Below are 14,867 nucleotides of genomic sequence, written 5' to 3'. Positions count from 1 at the left end.
GTGTAATTTAGAACTTAGAAATATATGTAATATATTTCAGACATCAGTTATGTTCAAATCTCAAGGTGCTCTAGGCTTTCTTAATATTTTTAAGTGTGATTAATTATATGCTGAGTTTTATCTATTTTTTTGCTGGTTTCAAAGTATAGCACCTGTGGCAGATACCGTGTGGGCCTGGAACAGATACTCTTTGGAGTTATTTTTGTTACAGATAAGCCTTTTTCATTGATTTATACATTCCCTTTTTGATCGCTATTTCACAGAATTTCCCAGCAGCTATAAAATGCAGTTTTAAAAGAAATCATTAGAAAATACTGATGTAAAAGTGAATATTATGGTTGAATAGAGATTACTAATACTGAAATTGTTAAGTGTACAGATTAGATGTTGCACCTGAAACTCAGTATGAATCAGTATGAACAAAAAATGGAAACCCACTCAATACACTGTAGCATAAGTTCTCACTAGGCAATACTTTAACAGTAAAAAAAAACCCAACAAAAGTCCCTCCAACATCCTAAACCAGCATATTTTAACTAGGTGTATAAAATTAGTACTATTTCTATAGATTTGAAAATAATGAGGATAGTATCTTTATCATGTCTTTATTATATCTCAAGAGAGATGGACAAGCAAAAGGGTCATGTATAATTTATCCTGTAGGGAGAAATATTTTTAAACAGTGGAGTTTTCACACAGGCAGAATGAATATAAGGAAAAGGATATGAAGCTGAATTTTAAATGTATTTTTATATAATGCACCAGTAAAATCAATGGTATTTGGCAAATGTGTGTATGTGTGCATGTGATTGGCTTAAATATATATTCAGGTATTTGGGTGAAAAGTCTCATTTGTGCTTGCCAAAAGCTACACCAATCCTAGCTCAGGTAGGTGATGAAGATGGGGGAGCCAGATTTTCCAAGCCAGAAAACTGGGGCTTATTTTAGCCTGGCATAATTTCAAAAGTGACACTACATCAGTGCAAAAAGAATGCTAAAGCAATATGGCTAGAGTCAGCATCTCATCTTGGTTATTTCCAGTTGAAAACAAAGAAAGGGGGAGTTACTTACCAATTACCAGATTTTTGTGAGCTTCCTTGTACACACTAATATTTGTAAGTGCTCTTGTGTCAAGGCTCTTGAAGACAGACTTTTTTTTTTCATGCTTTGGCAATATCTGGAAATATTACATATTTTCCAGTCTCTTTACTTATTTCATTGTCACGCATAAAAGGCATGTTTGCAAGATCTTCAGTTAGCTATCATGTACAATTTCCACAGCATAAAGGGGCTTCCAGAGAAAAGGCAAGGAGAATTTGACAGCGAATGGATGAATCTCAGAAGAATCCCAAGCACTGTAAATAAGCCTTCTTTGAGTGCTTACTCCATGCATATGCATACAACACACCATTCCTGCAGGTTTGCAGGAAGGTATTGAGACTCCCTAGTAAAGACTGGCCTAATTTCTGGAAATCTGCTCACAGCATTAGTCCAAGAGTTAGAAAATGCTCTCCAGACTGCTTTAAAGACAGTGAGCCAGATAAACAGCTAAATGCATGCAGGTCTATAGATTTTGAATGATTGTGCTTCCTCCCTGAATCAATAATGTATGATTAATGTTTTGTGTTCCTCAAGAATTCAGAAAATCAGATAGAATTTTAAGCCCAGCTCTTATTTATTTAGAATCTCATTTATCATATCTGAAGTTAATTCCACTATTTTCTTTCAGAGACTAAGGAAAAAAAAATATTCACATGTGTAAGAAGTGAGGAATATTAAATTATTTTCAAATTTTAAATGTAGTCAGCTTATCTTACAATGTAAAGATATTTACATTATATAAAATATTTGTTACACAGATGAGATGGATTTGTCTTCATAGTTAATTGAGAAGTATTTATCATGCATTTTTAATAGATTTTTAGGAACTCTGCTGAGTAATAAAATCAAAATGCTTCTACAATGCCAAACTTCTGAACAGCTTTTAAATCATTATAATTTGTTTAAGCTACCACCTCAAACTGTTACTTCACCAACTGGAATCCCCTGATCTCAGTTATCTTGATTTTGGGATTACAAGGGAGATTATTCAGTCTTCCAGGTTAATATTAATAGAAAGCTCAAGAACTGACATTTTGTCAACTATCACTGTTAAAAAATGGTTTGATGACATTGTGTATGCAGTAGTTCCTCTTGCCTTTAGGGTTAGTCAAATATCAGAACTTAATATCATAATATAAAAACTCTTTTACAGCGTCTTGAGCAATTCTGAAAACTCGTGCTTACATGTATGGTGTCTGCGTGAAAGACATTTCTTTTTATTTTACTTTTTTTTAACTTCGGTCCTCTTGCAGTTGGTTCCAAAGAATGAGTGTCTGCTTGCAGCTGGAGTGGATTATGTGATTCCTGGAGTCTATATTCTGCTTTAGTTTTATTTTAAAAAATGTTGAATAATTCAGTTCCTAGTTTTTCAGAAAGCTTCACAATGAAGACTAGAGCACAGTAAATGGGAAACTTGCTTAAATTACATTGAAACTTCAGTCTCTAAGACTGCTTAGGTACAAAGAATGCATCTTTTCAGACAGTCCTTCCCCTTTGAAAAATAAATCCATATTAATTTTAATATGTTATGCATATTTTAATTGCTAGTCCGATTTATACATTCCTATAGGAGGATTTTCTTCTAGGATAAGAAACTGTTGAGTTTTGCAGAAATGGTCTGTAGTTTCCCAGATACCCATATTTCTATATATGCATGTTCTTCACTATGCTGTTGCCTGTGTGTAAGGGGTTGATGCTGGCTGGATGCCAGGCACACACCAAAGCTGCTGTCACTGCTCTCCTTCAGCTGTACAGGGGAGAGAAAATGTAACAAAGGGTTCATGAGTTTGGATAAGGAACAGGAGAGATCACTCACCAAATACCATCATGGGCAAAACAGGCTCTAATTAGAGATAATAATTGAATTTATTGCTGACAGAATCAAAGCAGGGTAATGAGGAGTAAAATAAAGCCTTCAAAACACCTTTCTGCAACCCATCCGTCCTTCCCAGCTCTGCCTCCTTCCTCAGTGGCATAGGGAGACAGGGAATGGCGGTTATGGTCAGTTCACCACACGTTCTTTCTCCAGCTGTTCAGGGAGAGGAGTCCTTCCCGTTCTTCATCATGGGGTCCCCTCCCATGGGAGATAGTTCTCCATGAACTTCTCTAACGTGAGTCCATCTCATGAGCAACAGCTCTCTGCAAACTAATGCAATGTGAGCCCATCCCACGGGCAACAGTCCTCCCAAAACTGCTGCAGCGTGGGTCACTTTCCCACAGGGTGCAGTCCTTCAAGGACAGGCTGATCCAGTGTGGGGTCCTCTCTCCATAGGTCTCCCATGGCATCACAGGCTCCTCACAGGCACCAACCTGCTCTGGTGTGGGTCTCCTCCACAGGCTGCAGGTGGATCTCTGCATCCCCGTGGACCTCCATGGGCTGCAGGAGGCAGCTGCTTCATCATGGTTTGCACCATGGACTGCAGGGGAATCTCAGCTCTGGCACCTTCTGCCCCTCCTTCTCCACCAACCTTGGTGTCTGCAGAGCTGTTCCTCTCATTTATTCTCACCTCACTCTTCCCTGGCTGCAATTACATCTGTGCAATGCTGTTTTTTCTTTCTTCTTTTTAAATATGTTATCACAGAGGCTTTGCCACCATAATTGGCCCAGCCTTGACCAGCGCATCCATCTTTGGAGCTGCCAAAGATTGGCTCTGTGGACACAGAGGAAGCTTTTGGCACCTCCTCACAGAATCCACCCCTGTAGCCCCCCTGTTTACCAAAGCTTGGCCATGCAAAACCAGTACACTGGGGCACTGATGTTAATGATACTTAGGCAACTGGAAAGGAGGTGTCTAGGGCCAAGGTTGAGTCCTAAAAGTCATGGGAAAACCCTGTGTCAGTTATAGAATAGCATCTCTACTTGCAACAGCATTTGTTTTTTACCTTTATTTTAGGCAGTGTGAAAAGTGTTTGTTTGGGTGGTGGTTAAAAGGTACAAACATTCCTTGAATGAAATAATTCTTTTGTTGATAGCATCCAAACTGGTATATGACTGAAAGAAATACATACCATAAAGAGTTTATCTACTTTTCAGGGGTGAAAGACATTCCTTCTAAAGTGTTAACCAAGATTACATTATTTTTTTCAACGGGCTGTAGTTCTATGAGAGGAAAAGATCTGCAGCAAGTAGCCAGTATCCCAGATTACAGATCAAATCTGATTAGCTCTGAGTAATCGCTTTGAAATCCTTCTTGAGTCTATCCATTTGGAAAGAGTTTTCATTGGATTTTGGCTAGATATTATTTATAAATAGGAAAAAGAGGTGATTTTACTTGAAATGGACTTTGCTTAAGAGTAGAAAATAAACTGGAAGATCTACACAGTTTGTCAGTAGTGCTCACTATAATTCTTTTGAAACTCTTACAGATTAATTATCAACATCACTTTTCTTCCTTCCTACTCCCATTATCTGAAAATGAATATTAGGAAATATTGTGTGCATTCTTTTTGTTTACAATGATATAAAAATAAAAATTACTTAGATTTTCAGTATTTAAGTGTTAAATGTTTCCTACTTTTGTCCTCAATTTGGATAGCCACCCATCTGCAGCTATTGAGTTTTGTGATGACACAGAACATCCCACATCCTATAAAGTGTCTAATTCAAATATCTGAATTTTCCACAGATGATATATACAATCCAGTCCCTTCATCAGTCCTCAGCCTGATAGTCTAAGGCATCTAAAATACTATTGGATGCTAGTGGCCAGCAGCTGAATAAAATCCTTAGTGGTCAATGAAGATATGGTGGCCAGCAACTCTGTGTCCTATACAGGTACAACTAGAAATAGGGGTTTTTTAATCTACCAGACTATATAGAAAGATTATATATTTGGAATTTGAATCTACAGCCTTTACTTGAGTAAAATCCTGATCAAATTATAAATATAAATATTTTTCTTTATGTTTTTTACCCCATTTTATCGACATGGGCCAGAGACATCCCAGACATGAGTACAGGCTGGTAGAACTCATTGCGAGCAGCCCTGTAGAGAAGGATTTGGGGATGAGAGGCTGGACATGAACCAGCAATGTGCACTTGCAGCCCAGAAAACAACCACGTCCTGGATTGCATGGACAGAAACATGACCAGCAGGTTGAGGGAGGTGAATCTGACTCTCTACCCTCGTGAGACTCCGTCTGTAATGTTGTGTCCAGCTCTGGGGTTCCCAACACAGAAAAGATGTGGGCTTATTGGAGTGGGTCCAGACGAGAGCCATAGAGATGCTCAGAGGACTGGAACACCTCTCATGAACACAGTCTGAGAGCTCTGGGGTTGTTCAGCACGGAAAAGAGAAGGCTCCAGGGAGGCCTCATTATGGCCTTCCAGTTCTTTAAAAAGGCTTATAAAAAGAGTGACTTTTTACGCAGGCAGATAGTGATAGAACAAGGAGGAATCGTTTTAAACTGAAAAGGAGAGATTTAGATTAAATGTTAAGAAGAAATTCTTTACTGTGAGGGTGGTGAGGCACTGGAACGGGTTGCCCAGAGAAGTTGTGGATGGTCTATTCCTCGAGGTGTTTAAGGCCAGGTTGGATGGGGCTTTGAGCAACCTGGACTAGTAGAAGGTGTCCTTGCCAATGGGGCAGGGCAGCTGGAACTAGATGATCTTTAAGGTCTCTTCCAACCATTCTATAATTCTGCAGTTCTGCAATTACATCAGTAGATATACTTTGAGGTTATGCCTCTATTCATAGAAGGAAAGTTTGGAACTCTCCATTGTGTGATAGTACCCTGCCTTGGGCTTTACTCTGTTATTTAGTGCTTTTGGGTGCCATGTACAAGCATTGCCTATGGAAATTTTTCAAGTATGTATGTCAAATATTTAGTGAAATATTAAGCAAATAGAAAGCCTATTACTTTTTCAGAATAATTTGGTGTTTGCAAAAGGAAACTGATAGCCATGGTAGTTTGATTTGATAAGTGATAAGCAACTGTAGAAGGAATAAGAGATATAATTCCACTAAAAATTAATAATAACTAAGGAATCTTTTTCCTTTGCTTGGTAAACCCAAATTTTTCAATTTTTAGGAAAAATCTACAGGTTTTTTGTTGTTGCTTCTGTGTAACAAACAAAGAATGAATATCATCATTAAATTTCTTTCTTTTTTTTTAAATTCAATATCTACATTAAAATCAAATTAATATAAAAAAACAACCAAAATAATAAAAATGACCCCAAGAAAGGCAAGAAAGAGCTTCACAACTTTTGGAATATGTTTTTATAAGTTTGCTTTTGAGAACTGCTTTAATCTATTTCTCTGCTCCTAACGTAGCATCTTTGGAAGATATATAAAAGAAATTCAAATAATTTTTCCCATAAGACAATGTCTCCTAGGAAAAAAATATTGATAAAATATATATTTGCTTTTACTTCTTTTTCTGGCCAACAAAATGACATCTTGTGTTCTTTATTTAGGAATTCTCATACTGCTATTTCTTATGGAAATATAATTTGCCTGGTAAAAACCGTGCGAGATGAGGCAGAATATTTTCGTATTCAGAATATTTCCAGCCATTGTGATGTGTGATTCACACAAAATTACTGAAGAGTATGTTCATTGTCTCCTGTTGGTATAAATTTGCTTACATCTGATAATGCTGTTAGTATGTCAGTTTCCACCTGTTGGGCACAGTATTCACCCATCTTTCTGTACCATATTAGCAGGATTTAGCTCAAAGTTTCCTGAGCTCTTGTGAGACTCAGTAGAGTTCAATCACAGGAGATGCAATCATTTGGAACAGTAAAACAGGTCAGAGTGCCACTTTGCTATCTGGATAGTGTGCTGAGGATTTGTCCACCATTGCTAGTTTATTCCTTTGATATTCATCATTTTTATTGTATTTCTTTTCTTGAATAAAGATACATTTATTTTATGACCTTTTGGAAATGTGGCATCAATAATAGTTGAAATGGTGCCACCATAATACAGTAATGGTTTGATTACTGTTGAAATTCCATTTATTTTTAGTTCCTTTCTTCTAGAACTATTAAAGTCTTATGTGCATAAACTTTGCATAAATGAAAGTTAAACTGCCATCAGTGATTGTAATAATGTGGCTATAAATACCATCAGATACATTTTTTGTTTATTTTTATATATATTTTTTTTTAAATAAGAAACACACCATTTTCAAAGCAAAGGCCTTAACATTAAGGTGTAAAGAATTTAAGTAACTGGGTGAGCAAAGCATATTTTGAAAATATGTTTGACAACAAAGGCTTTCTTTTTCCTTATTTGGTTTTTCTTACTTCCTACTTACAGATTATTCGGGAAATGAAAAAAGTTGCTTATTATCTAGGAGTTTTTTTGATCCTACTGTTATTAAAGTTCTGTAAACTATTTTCAATTGGCAAGTATTGCAGTCACCATGAACATAATTTCAAATAAGCTGCCTTTTAAAGACATATTCTTTGTGAAATTATTAAGCAGGAATCCTGAGTCTTAGCACACTTTCTGGACTCTTTTGAATGTTTATAAACTGTGACTGAAAACGCAGTAACAAACCCTCAGTACAAAACAGAAAAAGACCCAAAATCAAACTAATCAGAGCAGTGATGATCAAGTGTAGGTGGGGGTTTACAAAGAAGTCATGGTCAGATAAGGGAGGGATGTCCCACATCTCAAAGCAGTCATTACAAAGATAACTCAAGTCGTTGAATATCCAAAATTGAATGGGGCTCACAAGGATCATCAAAGTTCAGGACACCCCCAAGAGTCATGCCATGTGCCTGGGAGTGTTGTCCAAATCTTTAAACTCTGGCAGGCTTGTGCTCTGACCACTTTCTTGGGGAGTTCTGGGATCTGTTCTGTTAAACACCAAAGGGCCCAGTGACAGGGGAACACAACACAAATGAACAAATTAAGAAGCACACACATGCACACATGATGCACACGCACACACACACAGACATAGACATAGTCTGATTTTCCCTGGAATCTGCCCAGAGATAATGGCGGAATTGGACCAACAGTGATACAACCAAATCCTGAAATAAAATCGGGCTACATTTTAAGTCCTTGCAAATATTCTCTTCACTCACAAACTGGAACAGAAACCTACATCAAAATGTTGTGAAACCAGAATATTCAGAGGCAGTTCTGTACTTGAAACTTCCTTTCCATGTAATGAATAGTTTGAAATCTATCTTTGTATCAATTCATATCAAGGAGTTGCTAAGAATTTTATCTTCATGTCCAGTTGAAAGCAATTTTGCTCACAAAAATAGTTCCATTTAAGTAATTTGAATGAATAAAGGCTTCAGCATCAGACTCCTAAAATGTGAACTTTTGCATTACTAAGCTCATTGAGAAAGAAGTAACATTCCTTTGAACACAATATTAACTGTTTTCCTTTTTTTCTCAGCAGTATAATGAAGTTCTTGTGTCTGTCATAATGTACCCAGTCTTTTAAGCACTCTTTGTGAGTAAAGGTCAGTGGCACTAACACAGTACAGAGCAGGAATGCTTTACAGGATTTTTCCAGATAGTGGAAAATGATCCCAGTGCACCTAATAAGAATGCCAATTTAAAGAGAGAATCAAAAGATGTATACACACTTGCTTTCTTCACATGATTCTTACTAGCTTCTCCATGCAGGAGCAAATATACCTACGGCGAATATTTACTTATCTTTCTTTTCCATATGAAATGTTTGTCTGCCCTTGGCCTTGGCTTCATCTTGGGGCAGAATTGTGTTAAGCAAAACAAAAAAGATAAGATAATATTAATCTCTGCTTGGCAACAACAGAAAAGCTAGTGAAAAATGCATTCATCTTTGTTCATAGAGCAGTAGCAAGAACAAAATATATTTAAGTTTATTCCTATGTATGTTAATAAGCCCAGGATAAAAAAAAATACTTCATTGTCCCTGATTCTACAAATGGTAAGGACAAAATTACAAAAACCTCATTGATAAAGATCTGTATAAGAATTTCAATTCTAACACATGAGAAAATTATGAAGGCAGAAACTTTCGTCATTAACTAATTTTGGGCACTTGAGAATATTTTTTCTCCTACCATCATTGGTAGGATGATATTGAGAAGATATTTTTTCCCTGTCAGACATCATGATATTGGCTTGAAAGGCTGGAGATCTTGGTATCCTAGTGTCCTGGAGATGTTCTGAAGATATATTTTTCGAAGTCAATCTGAAGAGCCTTATTTGCCATGTCAGATGCAGTCAGATGCAAAGACTGACTAAGTAGTTAATAAAAGAAATCTCTATTTTTCTTCATGATTATTTTTATTGACAAGTCTTTGACAAGAAGCCTGAAACCTACTGCTTATGCACAATACAGATATTTTTTTACTTTGTGCGGTCATTTTGATTTTCCTTACAGCTGTACAAAACACCTGTACAGAGAATGCGCAGGAAATCCAGTGCTTTCAGGAAGTAACACACTATGCCATTGGTGTGGCAGCAGCACAGCTACTTCAGCGTAGCTATAACTTTATTTCCAGCTTTCTGAAAGTCATGTGCCATTTTATGTATTCCTGTAATTCTCCAGGACAAATTGCACAGACACAAAGGCTACAGAAAGTTTGATCTCTGAAAGCACTAAATAACGGGGGGGGGGCCCCAAGACAACACATAGTAACAGTCACAATCCAGTCCTATGTGTGGGAGGGTGGTGTGTATTTTTTCTTCAGATTGTAAACCAGTATTCAATATGGATTCTTTAAATCTAGAATTGGAAATATAACTGGAATTTGTTGTACCTTACTACTTCTCTAGAGTGTACCAATGTTTGTCTGTAATCTTTAATGAAAAGGGGGCAAAATTATGATTCTAATTGGGATCTATGGTACAAACATCTCAAACTTGCAAAGATTGACTTTGTTTGGTTGGGGGGTTTTTTGTTTGGTTATTTTTGTTTGTTTTGGTGTTTTGGTTTTTGTTTTCAGTTGGAACAAACACTCAAACCAGAGAACTGCTCTGATTTCTTGCTGATTGAAGTAAAAGAGTAGAAATGGAGACAATCATAACTTGTAAAAAAATTATAATAGTAGATATTCCAATATTGGAATAATCTGTCCTAATGTGATAGGTAATGTTATACAAGGTGATACCTTGCTGCAATTTTATGTAGTATTTTTCTTTGTTGTTCCTTTTTTGGTTTTGGTTGGTTGGTTGGTTGTTTTTCGGTTTTGTTTTGTTTCTGGTTTTTTTTAGTTAGTAAGGTTTTTAAGAATATTATTTTCTTTGGTAAGATCATACTACTGAATATTGGCAAAGAAAAAGGGAAAAAGTCTATTGCACAGATATCTTCCTCAATATATCATCTAGAATTTTTTTTGTTTTCACTAATTTTTATTAAAAATTATGGATTTTATAAAAATATTTTTATAATTTTAAGTCTTTGAATATAGAACAGAAATGCTAACACAATGTAATTAACAGTGATAAAGAGGTATAGAAATAATAAAGCTACAAAATCTTATGAAATAATGTTATATTTGACTAAGAAGCCTAGTATGACATGGAGAACACTTTGAATCTTAGTAGATAGAGCTAATTTTCTTTTTTTTTTCACTGCATTTTAATTCCTAAGGACAATATCTTTTCTGTTTCTTACATTAAAACCAAAATAAATAAGTATTGCTATAAATTTAAGATGCAAAAGTAGTGTTGAAAATTAATCATGTTATTTCCGATCTCTCTGAAATCTTCTGAAACTTTTAAATTGAAAATGCTGTCAAGCCTCAAGTCAGAAAGCATCTTAGTTAATAACACTTGTAGAATCAAATTCATCAAACAAGATGATCATTTGATTATGAATGGAAAAGATTTTATGTCATGATTAATGAATAGGAAACCTTTGCTGGCTGTTATAAGGACAAAAAATTTGTTCTTAGGACTCTTGTAATTTTATCAGGACAACTTTTTCACAGACAAAAATACTGAACCAATATGAACCAATTATGACCCCATTTTGAATGTATGTGTGAATGAGAGACTTACATTGAAACCACTGAGAAATTTAAGGACAAATTGGACAAATTTGTCTCTCTGCATGCAACTCCAGGTGGAATATACTGTAGCCCTGTGCATCTTTGCTTTAAAATTTGTGAGGATGATTCAATACTTTGAAGTTTCAGTTTTACTGAAGGGGTTTTCTTTCTGCTTTCTTCTTTATTTATTGTCTGCATCTGCTAGCTGGACCCAGACAGTACAAAGGTAAATTGGCTGATTGACAGCTACTTCAAGAACAAATTAAAGCACCAAAATAGAGCATTACCTAAACCTAAAGAATGAAAATGCAATGCCACTTTAAAAACTAAACCTGAGGTTACTGTGTTCATGTTGCTGCAGATAAGTAAGTCGCTACTTTAATAACAAGTGAAATGATAATAAATTTAGGCAAGGCGATGAGAAACATTCAGTTGCTGAATTATGAATGTGAGAAGTCCCCACAGGGCAAAGTTGTGAACTCGGAAAGCACTAGGGTCATTCATATAATGATTGTATATGTCGTGGGAAAATAATATACAAGAAAAGGATGAACCTCAGTGTGCTGCATGGCCTTTTTCATTCTCAGTATTCAAGCGTCACAGCTGTCACACTGCAAGGTGTGTAAAAAGGAGAGATTATGTGCTGATGGTTGAGATCTCTTCATCCAAAATCCAGCTCCATGTGTGTCTAGTTGAAGAGCTTCTGTTACTTGACACCCACTGGGACTAGTTGCAATTTAGCCTTTCCAGGACCTTTATTACCAAGCTCATTGTTTACTTTTACTGAAATAGAAATAGCAACACATTGTGCAAGAAATTCCAGTATAAGTGAAGACCAAGTATCTTTAGGAGCAAACTGGCATTCTGTCACCAGTTGTGGCTGTGGGCTGTAGGAAGGCAACATTTCTAAAGAGTGATCTGCATGATTTGCTTGCCTGAACAAAGTGGTGAAAAGACCATGCTCTAGAAACCCTTCTGTGATTAATACTCTTATGGACACACAAAGATCTTTTCACTTTATAGCCTGTGCCTGATGATTTCCAAGATTCTAGCTTTCAATCCTAAAACAGGACCTCAAACTCAGTAGTAGAAAAACGTTATTTGGCCCATCTAAGAAATCCTTGTACACTTTTAGATGTGCTTCATTGAAGCTACTCAAAGAAATGTGGAAGAAGAGTAAGTTGTCTTTACATCACTGAAAGTACATTTTTGAAAATCCCTTTCACTTAGGATTTGTTGTTTAACTGGGATTGAAATGGCTTTAAAACGAATGCCAGCTTTGTTCAAACTAAGACCAGAATTCAAAAACAACCCAAAAAGCTCTTCCTTGCCAAAGTTAAAAACATGTTTAAATATCTAGTGTTGATATTTTGCTGCAGTTTTGAAAATAGTTTTGAAAGCTTTCGGTTTTGAAACTGGTATCTATTTCAAATATATTTATTTTCCCTAACACTGTGAGAATGTTGTAGTATTTTATTACCAAATAGAAATGACAAAATTGATGTATGACATTTCATTGAAATTAAGATATTTTACAAATTCATGGAGCTTTTACAAGTTGTCTTGTTTCTATCCCAAAGGATGATTTCTCTTCTCTGCATTTAATTTCATCTGGCTTTAAGAGAAATATTTGGCTCTTTCCAATAGCAATTAAAGTGAAATTGCAGTTTTTATTCACTTGTGCTAAGAAGCAGTGGATTTGGAGGGTATAATTTGTGGAGAAAGGAATGCAAATCAAGATGAAATTTTGATTTGCTATAAATATATGTTAGCTACTGGAAGCATTGGCATATCCCATACAGAATATTCTGAGTTGGAAGGGACCCACAAGGATCATCAAGCCCATCTCCCAATAGAATGGCCTGTACAGGGATCAAACTTACACCCTGGGCATTATTAGCCCTGAGCCCATTGTTAACCAACAGAGCTATTATCTTATTTCACTATATTAATAGAGTTTAAACCCCAAAGTATTTCACATTGTTAGTATGTATATTAGTATTTCATCATTATCCCTATGAGAAAACTATTTCAGAGGTAAATATTGTGACATACAAAAATATAGGTAACTTAGTAGCAAAATGAAGAGGCAACATAAGACTTTCAAACAATGGTGAATGGTATATAAGGATCATTCCAGACAGTTTATGCATGATACAGCTAGCATGCTCATTGAGTATTGGAATAACAGGGTTAACTTTAAGTGACTGTGATATTCAGTGGCTGTATGCCTGGCAAAGCTGGAATCAAGATGTTTTCTGAAGAATTTTTCTGTGTCTTTTTATCAGTTTTGGACCTTTTGCTATAGTCTAATATGCTTTCAGATGAGCATGGTGGGGGTTTTTTCTTTTTCTTTTTTGAATAGAGAATATTTTGGTAATAAACCCATGTGCACTGTAACAAATTATTTCATACTTTTCTTTGATTCAGGGATGTTTTTTAATTATATGCCATTATCGACAGAGCTAGTTGGAATACCAGTAAGCAGTAACTTTTCTGAAATTCATTCTTTTCCAGGATGCAGTCATTGGGAAGTTTCTCAGGAACAAGAGACATTATCTCAGAAAGAATTGGTGCCTGAAATTTATCCTAGAACCTAATGGCTGTAACATTCAGTCTATGGAAAGGATAACACAGTTACTCTGAAAAAAAATAGAAGAGAAAAAAAATCACTTGACCTGAAAAGACCAGAATTTTAAAAGATATGAAGCCAAAATGAAAAGGTTTTGTGTTTGCAGATTAAAAGGAAGATTTTATTTAATTTCATTTTAAATACCGACTCTAACTGTCCTTTTGATGTCCTGGTTGTATCTGAGATGGCTTCCAAAGCTTTTGTAAGAACAGTAAGGAAATGGTCTGGAAATGCTGGTGTTTTAGTCTCACCATATATATTTTATAGCGCTTTGAAATATAATTGTCTATGAAAAATCTTCCTTGCAAGTTATATGAAAAGCTGTTTGCATCTGAATTAATCTGTCCAAATCAGACTAACTGGAAAAGGTTTTCAGCATTTTTAAATGCCTGCTTTAATTTAGCTTTGCAGAGTGGGACCTCTGAGGGCTGTATAATGATTTGTCTGGTATGATCCGTGTAATTGTTGTTTTCTGTATTACACTCATATATTAATATGTTTTTGTTTCAAATTTTAAGAGGTTATTTTTTAACTTGGTTGAGCAGCTAGAATGCTTCTTCAGCTAACGATATATTTGGTCTGTGATTTGCTTTTTATATTGAATTCAGATTTTTGGCTTGGCTACTTTGCTTAGACAATAGGGTAAACAGTTTTCTCATACAAGTCTATGTCAGCTAACTATGTGTTTTTCTGTGGTTTTAAGGAAAGGCAATATATTTCTCTCATCTTCAAAATATATATATTATATATATACATACTTAGAAATATGTGGTACACTTTCATGTATGTATTTTGGATAAATATTTGGATCACATCCTAGCCCTTTAGAAAAAAAATATTTACCTTACAGCCTAGTTTACATCAACATTAAACATGTTTAGAAGAAAGATTGTAGCAGAGTAATTTTACTTGCTCTCTAGGAAAGAGTTAATGCATTTTGGCTTGATCTTGATAGAGCTTCTTTGCTGCATCAGTAGTATGATCTAGGCCTTGACAATTCTTTATTGACCTCATAGTATCATTTATTGCATGCATTTTTCTGCCAGATTTCTACCCCATCTATTTTTGTTTACTATAGACATTGATGATATATAGCCTTCAGTAGTCGCAAAGATAGAAAATTTCTTTCTTTCTTCTCAGTGCTGCACAGATATTCTTTTAGTCCCTAGTCCTGAC

At 35.6% G+C, this 14,867-nt stretch overlaps 1 long non-coding RNA gene across 1 annotated transcript; it reads left to right on the top strand.

The window, feature by feature from the left end:
* Positions 1-3,550: 3,550 nt before the first annotated feature.
* On the top strand, positions 3,551-13,558 carry LOC121676439. The gene is made up of 3 exons (XR_006020459.1): positions 3,551-3,637; positions 11,275-11,277; positions 13,545-13,558. It is a non-coding gene; the product is annotated as an uncharacterized LOC121676439 (long non-coding RNA).
* Positions 13,559-14,867: the final 1,309 nt, after the last annotated feature.

Source organism: Corvus kubaryi, unplaced genomic scaffold (assembly GCF_017639235.1).
Source record: "Corvus kubaryi isolate FWS band 111438036 unplaced genomic scaffold, C.kubaryi_AGA036_p1.0 split1-131, whole genome shotgun sequence".
Lineage (NCBI taxonomy): Eukaryota > Metazoa > Chordata > Aves > Passeriformes > Corvidae > Corvus > Corvus kubaryi.
Note: the sequence above shows the minus strand (reverse complement) of the source record. Positions and strands in the feature narration are given on the sequence as shown.